Source organism: Geotrypetes seraphini, chromosome 12, assembly GCF_902459505.1.
Source record: "Geotrypetes seraphini chromosome 12, aGeoSer1.1, whole genome shotgun sequence".
NCBI lineage: Eukaryota > Metazoa > Chordata > Amphibia > Gymnophiona > Dermophiidae > Geotrypetes > Geotrypetes seraphini.
The window spans coordinates 2,654,615-2,672,232 of record NC_047095.1 but is presented as its reverse complement, the minus strand read 5'-3'; the positions used below and the strand labels follow the sequence as shown (position 1 = coordinate 2,672,232).

General features: G+C 43.7%; 1 protein-coding gene across 1 annotated transcript in view; it reads right to left on the bottom strand.

Annotated features, from left to right (window-relative positions):
- TADA1 (transcriptional adaptor 1) overlaps window positions 1–17,618 on the bottom strand; it is a 91,711-nt gene that overhangs the window by 11,846 nt on the left and 62,247 nt on the right. The gene's annotated exons all lie outside the window — the stretch shown is intronic.

Sequence of the window (17,618 nt, the reverse complement as noted above, 5' to 3'; positions counted from 1 at the left end):
GATTTATCATCAAGTACATGCTGGGCCCAACGAAAACATGCCCAAGCCACCAGTCTGCCACACATAGCCGCCTGGACTGACAGAGCTGTCACATCAAAACTCTGTTTAAGGAGGGACTCCAACTTACGCTCCTCCGGGTTCTTCAAGGCCGCACTGCCCTCAACAGGCATGGTATGCCACTTAGAGATGGCCAAGACCACCGCATCCACTATAGGCGACTTCAAAGTATCCCTATCCCCTTCCGGAATGGGATACAGGCGGGCCATGGAGCGCGCAAAGCGAAAAGGGACTTCCGGCACCTGCCACTGTGCGAGCATGATGTCCCAAATATCCTGTTGTATAGGAAAAGAGCGGGAAGCAGAGCGAATTCCCTTAAGCAAGGGGTCCATCGTACCCAGGGGCTCTGACACAAAATGCAAAACTGAGGAGATCTGAAGGATTAACTCATGGAGCTCATCCCGCTGAAAAATGCGCAATTCTCCCCAAGGGTCCAGGTCCTCATTCATCACCTTGTGCTCCTCTGGGAAAAATCCTCATCCCAAGAGACCCTTGGGCGTTTGGATGAGAGAGGAGTAGAGGGGGCAAAACCGCCACTGTATGGGGCCGCACTGGGGAAGATGTCAAGGGTAACCCCCTCCCCGGAGTGGACACGGAACCTCCTGCCACCAGCACATAAGCTTTACAAAGTGCTAACATAAATTCAGGGGGAAAGGTCCCCGGTGGCCCCAAGAGACTCCCTGCTCCAGCAGGAGACCCTGACATACCTTGCCCCTGTATTTCCAGAAAAGGGGGAAGGTCACCTGAGGTAACTGAAATGAAGGAAGCAGTTCCTGCTGAAATTGACCCCGAGACCGCCAAAATCGGAGCTCCTGTGGCCTGTTGCATCTAAAAAGCCTGGGACTTTCCTGAAGCAGAGGCCAAGGAACCGACCAACGCGAAAAGGGAATCTCTAGCCGAACCAGCAGGAAGGGAATCCTTTTCTCCCTAAACGTCGACGGCTGGGGAACCCCCCGCGTGGGCATTGGAGGAAGCCCGGGCTTCCCCAACATCCAAAGCCGAACCACGAGGCACATGCAGCGGGGTGCCCTGGCCTCCGCTGCCGACGAGGCTTCCCCACCGTTCCAGCCTGCACAACGTTTGCACAGGCCGGCTATGAGTACCTCACACCTGGAGCACTTTTTCCCTTTAAAAGAGAGCTCATTGTGTTGAAGACCGCCCTAGCTGTAAAGAAAGTGCCGGTTAGTAGAGAAAAACACAGAAAAAAAGGCTGTTTTAAGGGGAAATGAGCCCTTTAGACCAGCACACCTCAGGATTTTTTTGTTATTTCTTTTTACTTAGTCAGAACAGACTCCACGGCTCTCAAAGCTGGAGGGCTGACCAACGAGGGGTCCAGGCCACCTGCTGAGGCCCACTACAAAAATAAGGGGAAGTGGAGAAAGGTAGGGGGAGGGACCCAACAAGAGACCCGCCGGGTTTAACACCCCCGAGGTCGGACGGATCCCCAAACAGAACCCACCCAAGCTCTATCCGGCACAAAAAGGGGAACCAGGAGTCCACAAACAAACAGTGCTAAGAGGGGAGCTGAAAAGCCTTACCACCTGCTACCGGAGACTGAGGAAAACTGGAGTAGCAAGAGGGAATGCTCTACTGATATACAAGTTTTGATGTCAGTCTCCACCTGCTAGTAGCAGTGAGGCATATTACCCATCCTTAAAGGAACTATACCGGTCTATCAAGCGATACAGAAATTTACCTTTTACAAGTGGGCTTGCAGTTAAAGTTTTGACCTGAGATAATGCAGGGTAACGTGACATGACCAAGCTCACCAGGAGCATCAATGAGATTTCATGGGGTTTTTTCAGGTTTTATTTATTCCAGAAAGAATGTAATTTCAAGTGCATACTCTTATTAAAAAGTATAGGTGTGCATTCTTTCCTGATGGTTCATACAAGTGCATGCTGTGGCTAATAGAAACCAACAGAAAATATGTGCCTTCTTTGCACTCTTTAAGAAGTGTGCACTATTATTAGCTAATAACTTTTGTTGTAAACAGCCCATCCCTACATAACAGCAAACTATACATGCCTGCATGTTTAAGTCGATCTGCTATTTTGTATCTGCCTTTAAAACTGCCTAAGGGATCACTATACAGCAGTAGTCTTCACTCATTTTTAAGTGGGGGCCACTTTGGTTCCAAATGAGCTGAAGGAGAGCTGCCAAATCTCTTCCCATGTGGGGCTACAAGACTGATGACCAATGTATGTCAATGACATTCACCCCACTAATCTGTCTTCAAAACCTTTTAATAGGCACATTGTCAAGGTAGCGGGCATTTCCAAATGAATTATAGTCATCTACTGAGAAATGCCTTGTCCTTCAAGCATGTGGCTCCTCTCTTCATCCACTTCCCTCTTTCTGTCTTAAACTTAAATAGAGGCAAGGGGCATCAGGAAAAAAGCTAGAATAATGCCGAGGGCCACCATTGGCTTCCAGGCCTTGCACTGAATACTGCTATACAGTGAAAGCATGACCAAATAAAAATGTCTCCAATTTTTCCTTAATGTCTGCATAAAAATGAAATAATTTTACAAGGTAACATAATAGATCTCAGCATAAAGAAACAAACTGGTCCACAGTCTGCCCAGTTTTTTCCCTTTCTGGTATTCTACAATACGTTGGATCTACAGTGTGGGCAAGTCACTCAGTCCTCCATAGCCCCAGGTACGTTAGCTAGATTGTGAGCCCACCGGGACAGAGAGGGAAAATGCTTGAGTACCTGATTGTAAAACCGCTTAGATAACCTTGATAGGCGGTATATAAAATCCTAATAAACTTGAAACTTGAACTTGATATAAATTCAATAATTAAGCCAACACCAAGCTCCCCTTCTTCCCTCTAACCTAAAACCTTTATACATTTCATATAACTTCTCAACTGTAAAAGTCTAACTGAAAATACTATGACGTTAGCTGAATGTACTTTTTTATCTACACCAAGTACAGGGTTCTCTGAGGGAAAGAAAGGGACTGCAGAGCTATTTAGTAGGTATAGAGGGATAGGATGAATCATATAGTTTTTATCTGACCTCGTTTTTCTACGTGTAAGAAAACACTAATATAGATATTATTACAAGACACATAATTCTTTGCTCAAAGTAGCTTACAGATGCAAGGGGCATTCAATAATTTATCTACCTGAGTATTTAGCAAGTGTGTTGAAACAAGTCGATGCATGTTGTGACATGTCTCAAGGTTACTCATGCACAGCTGCGGCGAATCAAGTAAGAAACTTCTAGATTTGGAGCACTGCTCAGTGATAAAATTTCTCACAAAAGTAGGGAAAAACCCAAAGGTGATCCATAAATGCATGACTGCAGTTTATGGTGAGTCTGCCCCATTATCCTACAAAGTAAAATTTTGGAGCAAGCAGTTTAAGTGGTGTAGAGAGTCCATTGAAGATGACCCTTACGCTGGATAGCCTTTGGAAGCAACTTCCACAGAAATGTGCAAGAAAGTTGAGGATTTAATTTTGTCAGACAAATTAAGGTTTCACAAATAGCTGAAGAAATGGGCAGCTCAGCAGATACAGTTTGGAAAATAATTAATGAAAAGCTGGGCATGTCCAAGGTTAGTGCAAGATGTGTTCCAAGAATGCTGACACCATGTCGGAAAGCTACGAGGCTCCAGTGCTGCCAGGAGAACTTGGAGATGCTCTGTGAAGACCAAGTGAATTTTTTCCATCATTTGGTGCCTGGAGATGAGACTTGTGTCTATCACAGAGATCCTGAGTCCAACATGGAGTCAATGCAGTGGAAGCACAAGTCATCCCCGGTCCCAAAAATAGTTCAAAACAGAAAAATCTGCAGGCAAAGTCATGGCAACTGTCTTCTGGGATGATGGACTTTTGTTTCTGGAGTTCATGCCACACAAGACAACCATAACTGGGGTGTTATGCCAACACAATGATCGCTTTGCAGGAGTCAATCAAGGAGAAAAGACGAGAACTCACAGCAGGAGTGCTGATTTTTCATGACAATGCGCCAGTGCAAATGTCATGAGAATCAGAGACTGCCATCCGAGAATGTGGGTTTTAGCCGCTGAACCATCCATCCTACAGTCCTGACCTAGCTCCCTCAAGAATGATAAAAGGTATGGAAAACCTTTCATACGCAGAGAGGCTAGAAAGGCTGGGGCTCTTCACCCTGGAGAAGTGAAGACTCAGAGGAGACATGATAGAGACTTACAAGATCATGAAGGGCATAGAGAAGGTGGAAAGGGACAGATTCTTCAGCCTATTGGGAACTACAAGAACAAGGGGGCACTCGGAGAAATTGAAAGGGGACAGGTTTAGAACCAATGCTAGGAAATTTTTCTTCACTCAGAGGGTGGTGGACACCTGGAATGCGCTTCCGGAGGGTGTGATAGGACAGAGTACATTAAGGGGATTCAAAGAAGGATTGGACAAGTTCCTGAAGGATACGGGGCTGGAGGGATATAGATAGAGGTAGAGATAGGATCATGGAAGAGTATAGATAGAAGAAAATAGGAACTAAAGGGTTTTAGACAAAGGATCACTTACAGGTCATGGACCTGATGGGCCGCTGCGGGAGCGAACTCTGGGCACGATGGACCCCTGGTCTGACCCAGCAGAGGCAACTTCTTATGTTCTTATTTCCTGTTCCATGTTTTGAAAAAATCTCTCCGTGGACAGCAGTTTTCAAGTGATTAAGACGTCAAGGAAGCTGTTATGACCTGGTTTGAAGGTCAAACAGAATAATTCTTTGCAAAGGGTTTAAAGTCATTACAGGAAAAGTGGATGAGCTATCACAGGACTATAATGAAAAATAAAACAAATTTTTTGAAAACTCTTTTCTTTCCTACTAAGGTAAATAAATTATTTAACACCCCTCGTAAGATCTAATTAGATCTTTCAAGTAAACAAACTATGAGCGATTAGCAACTGAGCTATCTGGAAGGATGCAAGCACAGTAATAAATTAGAATTCTTGGGAGGCCAACTCCATATATCTAGCAAGTCAGTATAATAGGTTTGTGGTGGTTAACAGAGGTCACAAGGAGCAAGGTACCCAAATATTCAGCCAAGAGCTACATTAATATTGAAAGGTATTTAGATTTGGCAGGCATTCAAACTATATAGTGGAATTTTTCTGGCAATTTATATAAAAGGCATATGTAGCAGGATGGATAGTGAGGAAACAGCAATGTTAGTACTTGTATCTTTATTATTACAATGCTTTTTAGTCTGATGGAACAGAGGAAGGACTAATTAAGGGATCATCTTCCCAAAGGGTCCTTTTATTAAGGTACACTAACCGATTTAGTGCATGCTAAATGCTAAGACATCCATTATATTCCTATGGGCATCTTAGCATTTAGGCCCTGATTCTCCAAAAGTGCGTCCCGATTTTAGGCAGCTGTGTCCTACAGCTGTCTAATCAGCCAATCGGGATGCACGTTTTTAAAAAAAAAATGCTCCCCAGGCAGGCATGAAGGCGCCTCCGGGAGCCTAGGGAGACCCGCAAGATGCCTAAGCTCGCCTACAGGCCTTAGGCGAACTTAGGCGGCCCTAAGCATCTCCCTAGTAGAGGAAGAGACGCTTAAAATGTAGGCCAGCAAAATGCTGGTCTACATTGTAAGTAGACGCGGCCGCTATACTGATCGCGGCAAGGGATCTCCCTGCTGCAATAAAGTATAGCGGCCGCGGCCGCCTGTCCCATCACTGACAGGAGGATGCCTAACTCCTCCTGTCGAAACCCCGAACCCCCTCCCCCCCCAAACTCGTAATCGCCGACAGGAGGATGCCCAACTCCTCCTGTCGGAACCCCGGAACCCCCTCCCCCCCCAAACTCGTAATCGCCGACAGGAGGATGCCCAACTCCTCCTGTCGGAACCCCCTCCCCCCCCAAACTCGTAATCGCCGACAGGAGGATGCCCAACTCCTCCTGTCGGAACCCCGGAACCCCCCCCCCCCAAACTCGAAATCGCCGACAGGAGGATGCCCAACTCCTCCTGCCGAAAAGCCCAACGACCCCCCCGCCCCAACTAATCTCCCTCCCCCAACTAACCTTTCAATGTTGGTCAGCTGGACGGGTCTTGCTGCCGTCCAGCCGACGGGTCTGCCTCGTGGAAATGAGACGGCACGCCCCTTCCCGGCCCATCCCCGCTAAATCTAAGGCCTGATTGGCCCAGGCTGTAGAAGCCTGGACCAATCAGGCCTTAGGCATAGTGGGTCCGCCCATCCCCACTAATCCTAAGGCCTGATTGGCCAGGTTGCCTAGCCTGGGCCAATCAGGCCTTAGATTTAGCGGGGATGGGCCGGGAAGGGGCGTGCCATCTCATTTCCACGAGGCAGACCCGTCGGCTGGACGGCAGCAAGACCCGTCCAGCTGACCAACATTGAAAGGTTAGTTGGGGGAGGGAGATTAGTTGGGGCGGGGAGGGAGATTAGTTGGGGCGGGGGGGGGTTGTTGGGCTTTCCGGCAGGAGGAGTTGGGCATCCTCCTGTCGGCGATTACGAGTTTGGGGGGAGGGGGCTCGGGGTTCCGACAGGAGGAGTTAGGCATTCTCCTGTCGGTGATGGGACAGGCGGCCGCAACAACCGCGGCCGCTATACATATTGCAGCAGGGAGATCCCTTGCTGCCATAAGTATAGCGGCCGCGTCTAATTTAACCCGATTCTCTAAAGACGCCGGTTACAGAATCGGCGTTTAGTATAGGACGCCTCTCCCGGGCGGCCTGCCTGGGGAGCATTTTTAAAAAAAAAACGTGCATCCCGATTGGCTGATTAGACAGCTGTAGGACATCTAAAGCTGCCTAAAATCGGGACGCACTTTTGGAGAATCAGGGCCTTAGAGTGTGCTAAATTGGTTAGCGCACCTTAATAGAAGGAAGATGACAAAAAAATGGTGTGATATCATAAAAAGGAGTCATACTCTATAGCTAGCTAAGATATCCTTAGCAGCATGGAAAGCAATATTACTTGGTAGACTAGATGGGTTTGTTATTCCTTTTCTGGCTTTATCTACTATGTTATTACACTACTATATTTGTTAAGCATTAAATATTTTGAAAGCTCGCCACAAGATCTAGGCAACTGTATATTTGTCAGTATCCAACTGTATATTTGTCAGAATCCAACAAGACAGTACAAGAAAGCCAGAGCATTCAAAAAATTTAGACAAAACACAGGTAAGCAGAACCAGAGATGCGACACAAGATGATTAGAAAGATAAAATCACCAGACAACAAAGACAGGATAAATAATTTTATTTTTAGTTTAGTAAGGGGATAATAGGATTTGATTTACCGCCATTCTATGGGACAACTGAACTGAAATGTGTCAGTTTTGAGAATGTACGTTTACTTATATATATTGCACTATATAGGAGGAAATGTGAAGTGGGTGCTTTATGTAATTAATCACACGATTAAAAATGTTAATGAAAATTAATTGTGCGATTAAAAATGTTAATTGATATACAGCCCTAGTCAGAACCAAAATTTAATAGTGCAGTGACAGAAAAAGAACAAATGAAAAGGAAAAAAAGCAGCTGTTAATGGTAGAAGAAGAAAATAAATAGCTAACATTCAAAGCTTAAAAATGCTTAACCAGAAAATGCCAAGAAAAAAGCCAAGTTTTCAGTCCTGCTTTAACTTGCTCTCTAAAGACTCTAACCACAGAGCTAAGGGGAGAAAATGCCAAAGTGCAGGGACTATATACGAAAAGGTCACTGTGTAAGAATCATCCACCAAAAATCAAACTCTACAAAAGCAAAACAATCAAAAAAAGTAGGGTTTGACAAATGACTTTCCAACAACCAGAGGAAATTCAAGTGGCGTTTTTATTGGAATGATACCATAAGAGGCTTTCAATGTCTACCAGGTGAGGGTATGACTCAACACAAAGCCATGTTTTGGCACTTCAAGCCTGTATCTCTCGTGAATTCATCTAAATATGCATAATATGTGTTTGGGTTACACTGTCATGAAATACAGAGTTGTCATCCACTGTATGACTGTGTGACCCGAACTCATAAGGATTTAAATGTACCCATAAGGCATTATGACTCCTGATCCTGATGCAGGCTTAAAGTGCTGAAACATGGCCTTGTTTTGAGTCGTGTCCTCACATGGTGGACACTGAAAGCCTCTTATGATGTCACTCTAATAAAATCAGCAACAAAACCAAACCCAAAAATTCCAGTTGAAAAAGCCAAAGGCAAAACAAAAACAGTACTGTGGAGAAGATGTTCTTGATCCAATCCAATACACCGCAATCCACATGAATTCACATAAGAGAACAATGGTGTGGACCCAATATGGGCCGTGTTTCGGCTCAAACCGCCATCTGAATTTGTCAAACCCTACTTTTTTTTTTTATTACAAGTCATCCAGCCACATCCTAGTGAAAGATGAAATACAGAGGAGACCCTGCTGTGCAGATCTCAAGACATGTGCTGGATGAAAGGGAATATGCATAGAGGACAAGTATGTTGGAATGACAGTTACATAAGCATGGTGTGCAAGCATAAGCATCTTTTATCTAATTCTACTGGAGATTGGGCAGCAACGTTGGACTTTCAATAAATGAAAAATACTGTATGATCAAACCTTCTTTCATTAGACAGCAGTTTGGCTGATATTTTAAATTACAATTACTTGTAAAATGAGACTTAAGCAAAGATTCAGAAGGGAGTTCTAAGATGTGTTCATCCATGCCACATAAATACAAGTGGTCAAGGAGTAAAAGCAGGCAGAAAAAGAGAAGATACTTACCTGTAGCAGGTTCTCCAAGGACAGCATGCATATATTCTCATATGTAGGTGACAATCATGGTACCCAGCACGGACCAACAGATCAGTTAAAAAGCTAAGAAGCCAACTAGAGGAGGTGGATGGGTTGTGAGAATATATGCCTGCTATCCTCAGAGAACATCTGCTACAAATAAGTATCCTTGCTTTCTCAGAGGAAAAGCAAGCATAATATTCTCACATGTGGGATTCCCAAGCTGCCAGAAATTATGCCTCTGGAAGAGGTCAAACACTAAACAAACAGGAATCTGGTGAAATCCAACAGGGCTGGAGGGAAAGTTGGCTTTAGGTAGAGAATAGATTGTTCAAACCAACTGTCTCTTCTGAAGTAGTTCTAAACACTAATGAGAGGTAAATGTATGTATTGAGGACCAGGTAGCCACTCTGAAGTTGTCTTCAATAGATGCAGAGCAGACATGAGCTACTGAAGGCAGCCATAGCCTGTACACTGTGGGCTGATACACTGTGCAGCATTAGCCCAGCCTGAGTAAACATGAAGGAGATACAGTCCTCTAGCCAAATAGAGATGTTCTTTTGGAAACAGGAACTCAGTCTTTTAAGATCAAAAGCCACAAAGAGCTGGGGACTTCCTATGAGGATTAGTCCAATCAAGGAAGTATACTAGAGCATGCTTACAGTACAGTGCTGCTTAGAAAAAAAAACAGATAGAACTATGGATTGGTTGAGATGGAATTCTGAGACAACTTTAGGAAGGAATTTGGAATGTGTCTGGAGGACTACCCTGTCATGAGAGAATCTTGTGTAGGGAAGATCTGAAACAAGAGCTTGAAGTTCACTCACATGGCATGCAGAAGTGAGGGCGATAAGGAAAATGAGCAAGTGAGAGACTTCAAAAATCAAGAGGCAAGCAGTTCAAAGGGAGTCTTCGTGAGAACAGAAAGAACTACATTAAGATTCCATAAAGATAGGTTGTTTTGTTTGAAATAGGCTTTTCATGAATAGAACTATCAAGGTATGAACAAATAAAAGGCTTCTTGTCTAGAAGTGAGTAGAACGCACTGATAGTGCTGAGATTAAACTTAACTGAGTTAGTCTTCAGCCAAAATTTGATAGATATAGAAGATATATAGTATCAATAGAAGTGGGCAGGTAATGGGTTTCAGAGAATGCAATGCACACCAGGCAGAGAATTGGGTCCACTTAAAGCAGTAACAGAACTTAGTGGAAGGTTTCCTAGATGCTTCTATGGCAGTAGATACTGCAGTTGAAAAGCAGAAAGAATTTAACTGTTTGGAGAAAGCAACCATACTGCTAGACTGAGAGTTTGGATGAAGGAGAGATCCTTCTCTTTGAGTGAGCAGCATTGGAAATGGTTTGAATTTCCACAGTTTCTTGATTAAAACTCCAGGAGGAGTGGAAACCAAACTCTGCATAGCCAGAAAGGTGCTATTAGAATCATGGTGTCCCAATCCTGGCAAAATTTGAGTAGAGGTTTCCCTATAAGAGGGATTGGAGGAAATGAGTATAGGAAATTGTTCCCCCTAATGAATTAGAAATGCATACGAAGTAATGCAGTTGGGAGCAAAGAGTCTGGAACAGAATTGTGGAAGTTTATTTTGGTGACGGGAAGCAAAGAACGATTTCTAGTGCTCCCCATCGAGAGAAGATTAGATGTAAGGCAGAAGTGCTGATATTCGGTGGATAATGCTCTCATCCTCCCTGTCTTGTTGGCTCACAACCTCAGAGCCTCTTTTCTTCTCTTAGCATATCCAAAAGACCACCAAAACTTGTCATTTCGTTCTCTACAACATTGCTAAAATCCAGCCTTTCCTTTCTGTGCACTTCCAAGACCCTCAATCCACATTCTTGTCAACTCTCGTCTGGATTACTGCAACTTGCTTCTTATAGGTCTTCCGCTAAGCCATCTCTATCCCCTTCAATCTGTTCACAATTCTGTTGCACGCCTCGTATTCCACCAGTGTCGTTATGTTCACATTACCCCTCCCCTCAAGTCACTTCATTGGCTCCCTGTTTGTTTCCGCATACAGTTCAAACTCCTCTTACTGACCTACAAGTGTATTCATTCTGCAGCTCCTCAGTCTCTCTCCCTATAGTCCACCTTTCCGTTTGTTGGGTGTGTTGTTCGTTGGTACCCTTCTCGTGAGAATTCACGGAAGCCAGTCAGGAAGCCACTCAGCGCCATGCAGGAGCGCCAAAGCGCGCTCCTGCTCGGTGCTGCTCAGTGGCTGAAGAAACTTGATCTCATGGCAGCCACCACCAACCGGATTAGAAGCAGAGCAGGACCGGAAAGCTAGCTCCTGCCCGCTGCACCACCAGGGATTCCAGCGGCAGAGGAGGTAGGATGGAAAGGGTGCAGATTATCGGCATATAATACGGACCCCTTGTTTTGAAGGGAAAAAAGTGCGTCCTATATGCCGGCAATTACAGTACATAAAACCCCCATGTATGAAGGGTTGCCACCATTACTACTATGAGCTAAATGTTACAATAGAAGCATCATTTTCATACTAATGTTCAGAGAAACAGATCCTAAGCTGTAATTTGCGCAAAAATTTATATATAGCAACTCTCACATCAAAAGTCATAGCACGCAGTGGGGACAAACCCAAGATCTAAATTTAAGACTGATAATTGTCTCTGTGTGAGTGTACTTTCAGATAGATTTATCATTGCTGTTAATTCCTCTGCTGCGAGCAAGTTTGTGGCCAGCATGTACCCTAAGTATGATCCTGAAATTCCATTCTGCGGGTCCCTTGCTGTGTAAATCAGCCCCATTGTCTGTGTAGTAAAAAAATCCTGCTGTGTTCTCTCTGTCTGCAGTGACCCTTCTTCATTGCTTGAGGCAGTGTTTTTGGAAATAACTGATCATCCACAGAGGGGGTTTTTATTATTACCTACTGAGCTCTTTTTAAACATCCGCATATAAACTTGATTCTGCATATAATCTTTCATCTCTTTTGAATTTCTTTATCTTCACTTGTTTCACCGATTCCTTATATATATCCAATATGTTCTGAAGATCATCCTGTCACTTTTCATATTCACCATGATCACAAGATTGTCTCATTGTAGATGTCAAAGACTCAATATTTTCCTTTAATTCCTGTTCCATTTTAGTAATTTGTTCTATAATATGTAAAATCAAATCCATACTACACTTATTGAAAATAGCACTCCATTTTTCTTTTGACTGTATCATAAGCAAATAGGGTAGGGCCCTTCTGTATTCTGAAGCCTCTGGGAATCATTCATGTGACATACTGTGCCAATGTGTTAGCGTGTAACTTTGCTCATATGAGCTTTTTACTTTGATTTTCTAATTCAGACAGCAAGGGACCCACAGAGTGGAATTTCAGGATCATACTCAGGATATATGCAGGCCACAAACTTGCTCACAGCAAAGGAATTATCAGCAGTGATAAATCTATCTGAAAGTATACACACAGGTATAATTATCAGTCTTAAATTTAGGTTATGGGTTTGTCCCCACTGCACACTATGACCCTTTTGATGCGAGAGTTGCTATATAAAGATTTTTAAATAAATTACAACTTAGGATCTATTTCTCTAAACATCAATATGAAAATGATGCTTCTATTGTAACATCTAGGTCAAGTTGGTCTCCACCAGGTCCACTCCATCCTAATTTAGTTACCATTACCACTAGGTATCTAATGGAGATACAAGGTGTGAAGGCCAGATCAAACTGTCGAGATCCATTGCAAAAGTGGAGATACTTCCTCTGAACAGGTAGGATGGAAATGTGAGTGTAGGCATCTTTTAAATGTAGAAAGCAAAGCCAGTTGCCCTTTTCTTGTAGGGAAAAGATTCCCAAGAGACCATTTAAAATTTTTCCTTCATCATCAACTATTTGTTGAGGCCATAAATGTCTAGCATGGGTCGATGGCCTGAGGTCTTTTCTTGGTATCAGAAAATATTTTGAGTAGAACCCCCAACCTCTCTTCTGTAAAGAAACAGGCTCTACTGCATTCTGCTGAAGAAGGGCCAAGAGTTCTTGATTTAAGTTGGATTGCTATGTGTTATCCTTACCTTTTGTATTTGCCTAAACCTCTTTCTTTCCTTTATTTATATTGTAGTTCTCCCTTTTTCCATTCGTTTCAGTATGTCCTTTTGTCTTATTTGTCCACTATCTTAATTGATGATGTCTTTGTTATTATTTGTCCTCCCCCTGATTTTATTGTATAACCACCTTGAAACTATTGATAAAACGGTATATCAAATTTTAAATAAACTTGGAAACTTGGAAAAATTTAAGGAGAATCTTCTAGAGGGTTTTGTAAAGAGATTCTTTAGGTGAGTGGTTTGGAGGTTTGTGGATCCAACGTAGAGCAGAGTCCCAACAAATGACTCAAAGTACCCACTGGTCTGTTTCTACAAGAATCCAGCCACTTCCTCAATCTCATCTCCAAATAGATCACCTCCCTTGCAAGGAACATCAGAAAGGCACTCCTGCACTGAGGTTTCAAGATCAGAGACTCTGAGCCAGAACAAACAGTACATGATGTTGAAGTTGTGTTATTTTATGTAGTTATTTAGAGGTGGTTCATAGGCAAGGAGTTCAAAAAGGTTCAGAGCGAGATTCTTCCTGTCTCCATATTAATGAGTAAAGCCTAACCCATCTGCCTGACAAAGCCAATGAAAAATATGCTCTCTGGTGAAGTGCCTTTGAGGCAGAGGAGAAGGATCAAATTTCTCTGCTGACAGGTGTGGTTGGAGATATTTGTCAGACTCCTCAAAATACTGTCTCTTAGGTGAATCAAGGAGCGTGGGTCAAGAGGAGTGTCGTGTGTTGAAAAGCAATGAGGCTGGGATCAATGTTCTGACCCAGAACTCCTCTGCCACCGATGATGTGTGTGTGGAATGGATCCATGCCATTCCTGATGTCAATGACCTCATCCTCGATCAACGCTTTGATGTATCCTTGGGCTGGGCTAAGGCAGACATGGATGCCTTTAAAGCCTGTATATCTGCTGTAGCCCTGAAAGTTCTTGTTTGAGCATAGCCTGGATCTCCTGGAATGTGCTTCAAAGAGACATCGGTGTGCAAGCAACCTGTGGTGCTGGATGTTTGGCCGTGGGAACCTCAACATCAAGACATGCCTGGGAGGAGACACGATCTGCAGCAAAGGAGAGTGATTCACAGTAATCAGCACTTACTATTAGACGAGGAGGTGGCCATCTGGGAAGATGCCATGCCAAACCTAGAAGTGGAGGAATATTTATGTTTCTTAGCTTCCTTATATGAAGTGTCCTCCAATGGGTGAAGATGATGTCATCTCTGCAGAGAGCCCAATGATGTTCTTATGATTAAGGCAATTAAGAATAACAAGACTTGCCTTGAGCAGGACCAGTTGTAGGATAGTTGAACACTGGCAGAGTTACACTGGCTGCCAATAAAAAAAGAATGCAGTTCAAGATCACTTGTATAGTCTACAAGGCTATATATGGAGAGAACTCTATTGGGTTAGTATCTGACATCCTTGTCTAGTTCAAGAACACCACAACACTTTAAGCTAACCTTTTCTTCACCTCAACAAGTGCACCAAAAAAGTTATTTGAGTCCACCTTCAAATTTTAAGGTCCCAAAATTTGGAACAGCATACCAATATACTTGCAACAACCTTCTTCTATCAAATCAGGAAAACGCTAAAAACATATCTCGTCCCTCAATAATTCTCAAGTTCTATATTCATTCATAGTTCAAGATTCTTACTGTCAATGCAATGTATATCCAAGAATCTTATTGTAAACCGCAATGAATCTTTGTTGAAAATTGCAGGGTATAAGAAATTGTAGGGTATGGTATCTCTATGCGATGTCGATAATAAGGGTTGGGTGTTGGATGCCAAATCTCCTGCCATGTTCGATGTTGAACCGAAAAGTTTATCACACTAGATTTGGCAGGCCTTCAGCAACCTCTTTTGCATATGCAGTTCACAATGAATATCCCGATGTTCAGGATCTAGATACTGAATACACCAATTAAGGGGGTCAGAGCCTGAAATGGTCTGAGTACAGTTCTTGAAGCTGTTACATAGAAACATAGAAAAAGACGGCAGATAAGGGCCGCGGTCCATCTAGTCTGCCCACCCTAATGACCCTCCCCTATTTAACTCTGTGTAGAGATCCCACGTGACGATACCATTTCTTCTTAAAATCAGGCACGCTGCTTGCTTCGATCACCTGAAGTGGAAGTTTATTCCAGCGATCAACCACTCTTTCGGTGAAAAAGTATTTCCTGGTGTCGCCGTGCAATTTACCGCCCCTGATTCTCCGTGGATGTCCTCTTGTCGCCGTCGGACCTTTGAAAAAGAAGATATCCTCTTCTACCTCGATACGGCCCGTGAAGTATTTGAATGTCTCGATCATGTCTCCCCTCTCTCTGCGTTCCTCGAGTGAGTATAGGCGTAATTTATCCAGCCGTTCCTCGTACGGGAGATCCTTGAGTCCCGAGACCATCCGGGTGGCCATTCGCTGGACTGACTCAAGTCTCAGTACATCCTTGCGGTAATGAGGCCTCTAGAATTGCACGCAGTACTCCAGATGGGGCCTCACCATGGATCTATACAATGGCATAATGACTTCAGGCTTACGGCTGACGAAACTCCTACGTATACATCCTATGATCTGCCTAGCCTTAGATGAAGCCTGCTCCACTTGATTGGCAGTCTTCATGTCTTCACTGATGATTACCCCTAAATCCCATTCCGCAACAGTCCTTGCTAGGATCTCGCCATTTAGGGTGTAAGTCTTGCATGGATTTTGACTGCCAAGGTGCATGACTTTGCATTTTTGGCATTGAAATTCAGTTGCCAGGTCCTAGACCATTGCTCCAATAGGAGTAGGTCATGTATCATATTGTCCATTGTGCTCTTACCTATTATATTACATAGTTTGGCGTCATCGGCGAATAACGTTATTTTACCCCGAAGCCCCTCAGCCAAGTCCCTTATAAAGATATTGAAAAGGATCGGGCCCAAGACCGAGCCCTGCGGCACTCCGCTGATCACTGCCGTCGTTACGGAGGGGGTGCCGTTCACCACCATCCTCTGAAGCGTACCACCAAGCCAGTCTCCAACCCATTTTGACAATTTTTATTACGAAAAATAAAAGTATACAAAAGGTATATAAACATACAATACATAGCAAGGGACATCATAGGATTACAGTGGTTCTTACAGTACTCCCCGCAAAAAGGCAAACAGAGATTAAAAAAGAAAAAAGAACCTTCCCCCCATCCCAAAAACACTTCAGATAGCATGAAGTTATTTCCAATGCTCAAAACAATGCCAGACCCAGGAAAACTGCCCTATTCTATGATATTTACAAACAGTAAGTTGGTACAAAATAAACCAGTCATCCATCTTAGTTAGCACTTTAGCATAGTCAGGGGATTGGGGCAACTTCCAGGAAGTAGCCAGCACCAGCCTAGCTGCTGTAAGTCACAACTTACAGAAAGTGACATCTTCCTACACAAAAGTGAGAGGAAAATGATGAAGAAATGCCAACTCAGACTGGAGCTCAACCCACCTCCCCAAAATCGAGGATAAAAGATCAAAGACCTTGCACCAGTACCCCCTTACACAGGACAAGCCCACCACATATGGAAATAAGTCCCTGTCCCCTCACAACCCCACTAACACATACCATTCCCCCATCCCCACTTCACAAATAGAACAGGGGTATAGTACCACCTCAACACTTTAAAACCATTTTCCACCATAGCTGTTGTCCAGGCCCACAGACTTCATATGACGCCAAGTCATGGTCCAATCAGTCAGGGATAAGGATTCACCTAAATCAGCTTCCAACAGCCATATAAAAGAGAGGTGGAACCTACCTGGCAGATAAACATTGCTAGATCCCACAACTAGCCCCCTTCTGCAAAACAGGACCCAAGAGATGCTCACACCCAGTTTTCTCCTGAAACAAATCCCCCCACATCCCAGAACTTGACCTGAAGATAAGGGTATATATCTCTAGAAACCAGCCCATAATGGTCCCGCAACTTCCCAAACTCTCGAACCTCTCTATAGGCAGTGTCCACAAATTGTCCCACAAAAACCAGACCCTTTTGAACCCAAACAACAAATCCATTCCCTCCCTGCCCAGACTAAATTCTCCATTGAGAAGCAATGGGGTAAACCAGGAATAAACTTTGCCTTCCAATAAAAGCGCCTGAGTTTCTCATCAGACCCGAAGGGTCGTACATACCGAGGCTAACTTCCCTCATTTAGGACTGCCAGGGCAACCCAAGGAAGATGAAGTAAGGCGTCAGGACTCATGTCTGCCTGTTCAATATCAACCCACAGCTTAGGATTTTGAGCTTGCCACTCTAACAATGCTCACAATTGGACAGCTTAGTAATACTTTTGCAGATGCGGGACACTCAATCCACCCTCCTACATATTGAGATAGAGAACTTTTCGGCTAATTCTAGGTGACTTGCCCTCCCCCCCATCAAACACCGATCTACCCACACAATAAGCAGAACTTGAAATAAAATTGGGCAAAAATATCATTTTATTAATTGATATTCTCCCCAACCAAGAAAAACAAAGACTTCACCAGACAGCCAGATCACGATGCATCCTCCTAATGACCAGGAGATAATTAAGATCAAATAAGAATGTCCCCGGGGAGCCCGAGTAAATTCCCAGATAGTGCAAAAGACGTACATATCAATCGAAATGGGAAACCAGTTTGTAAAAAGACTCCACTCTATCAGAAGGCAAATTAACATTCAGAAACTCAGATTTTGACATATTTATCTGAAACTTCAAGAAT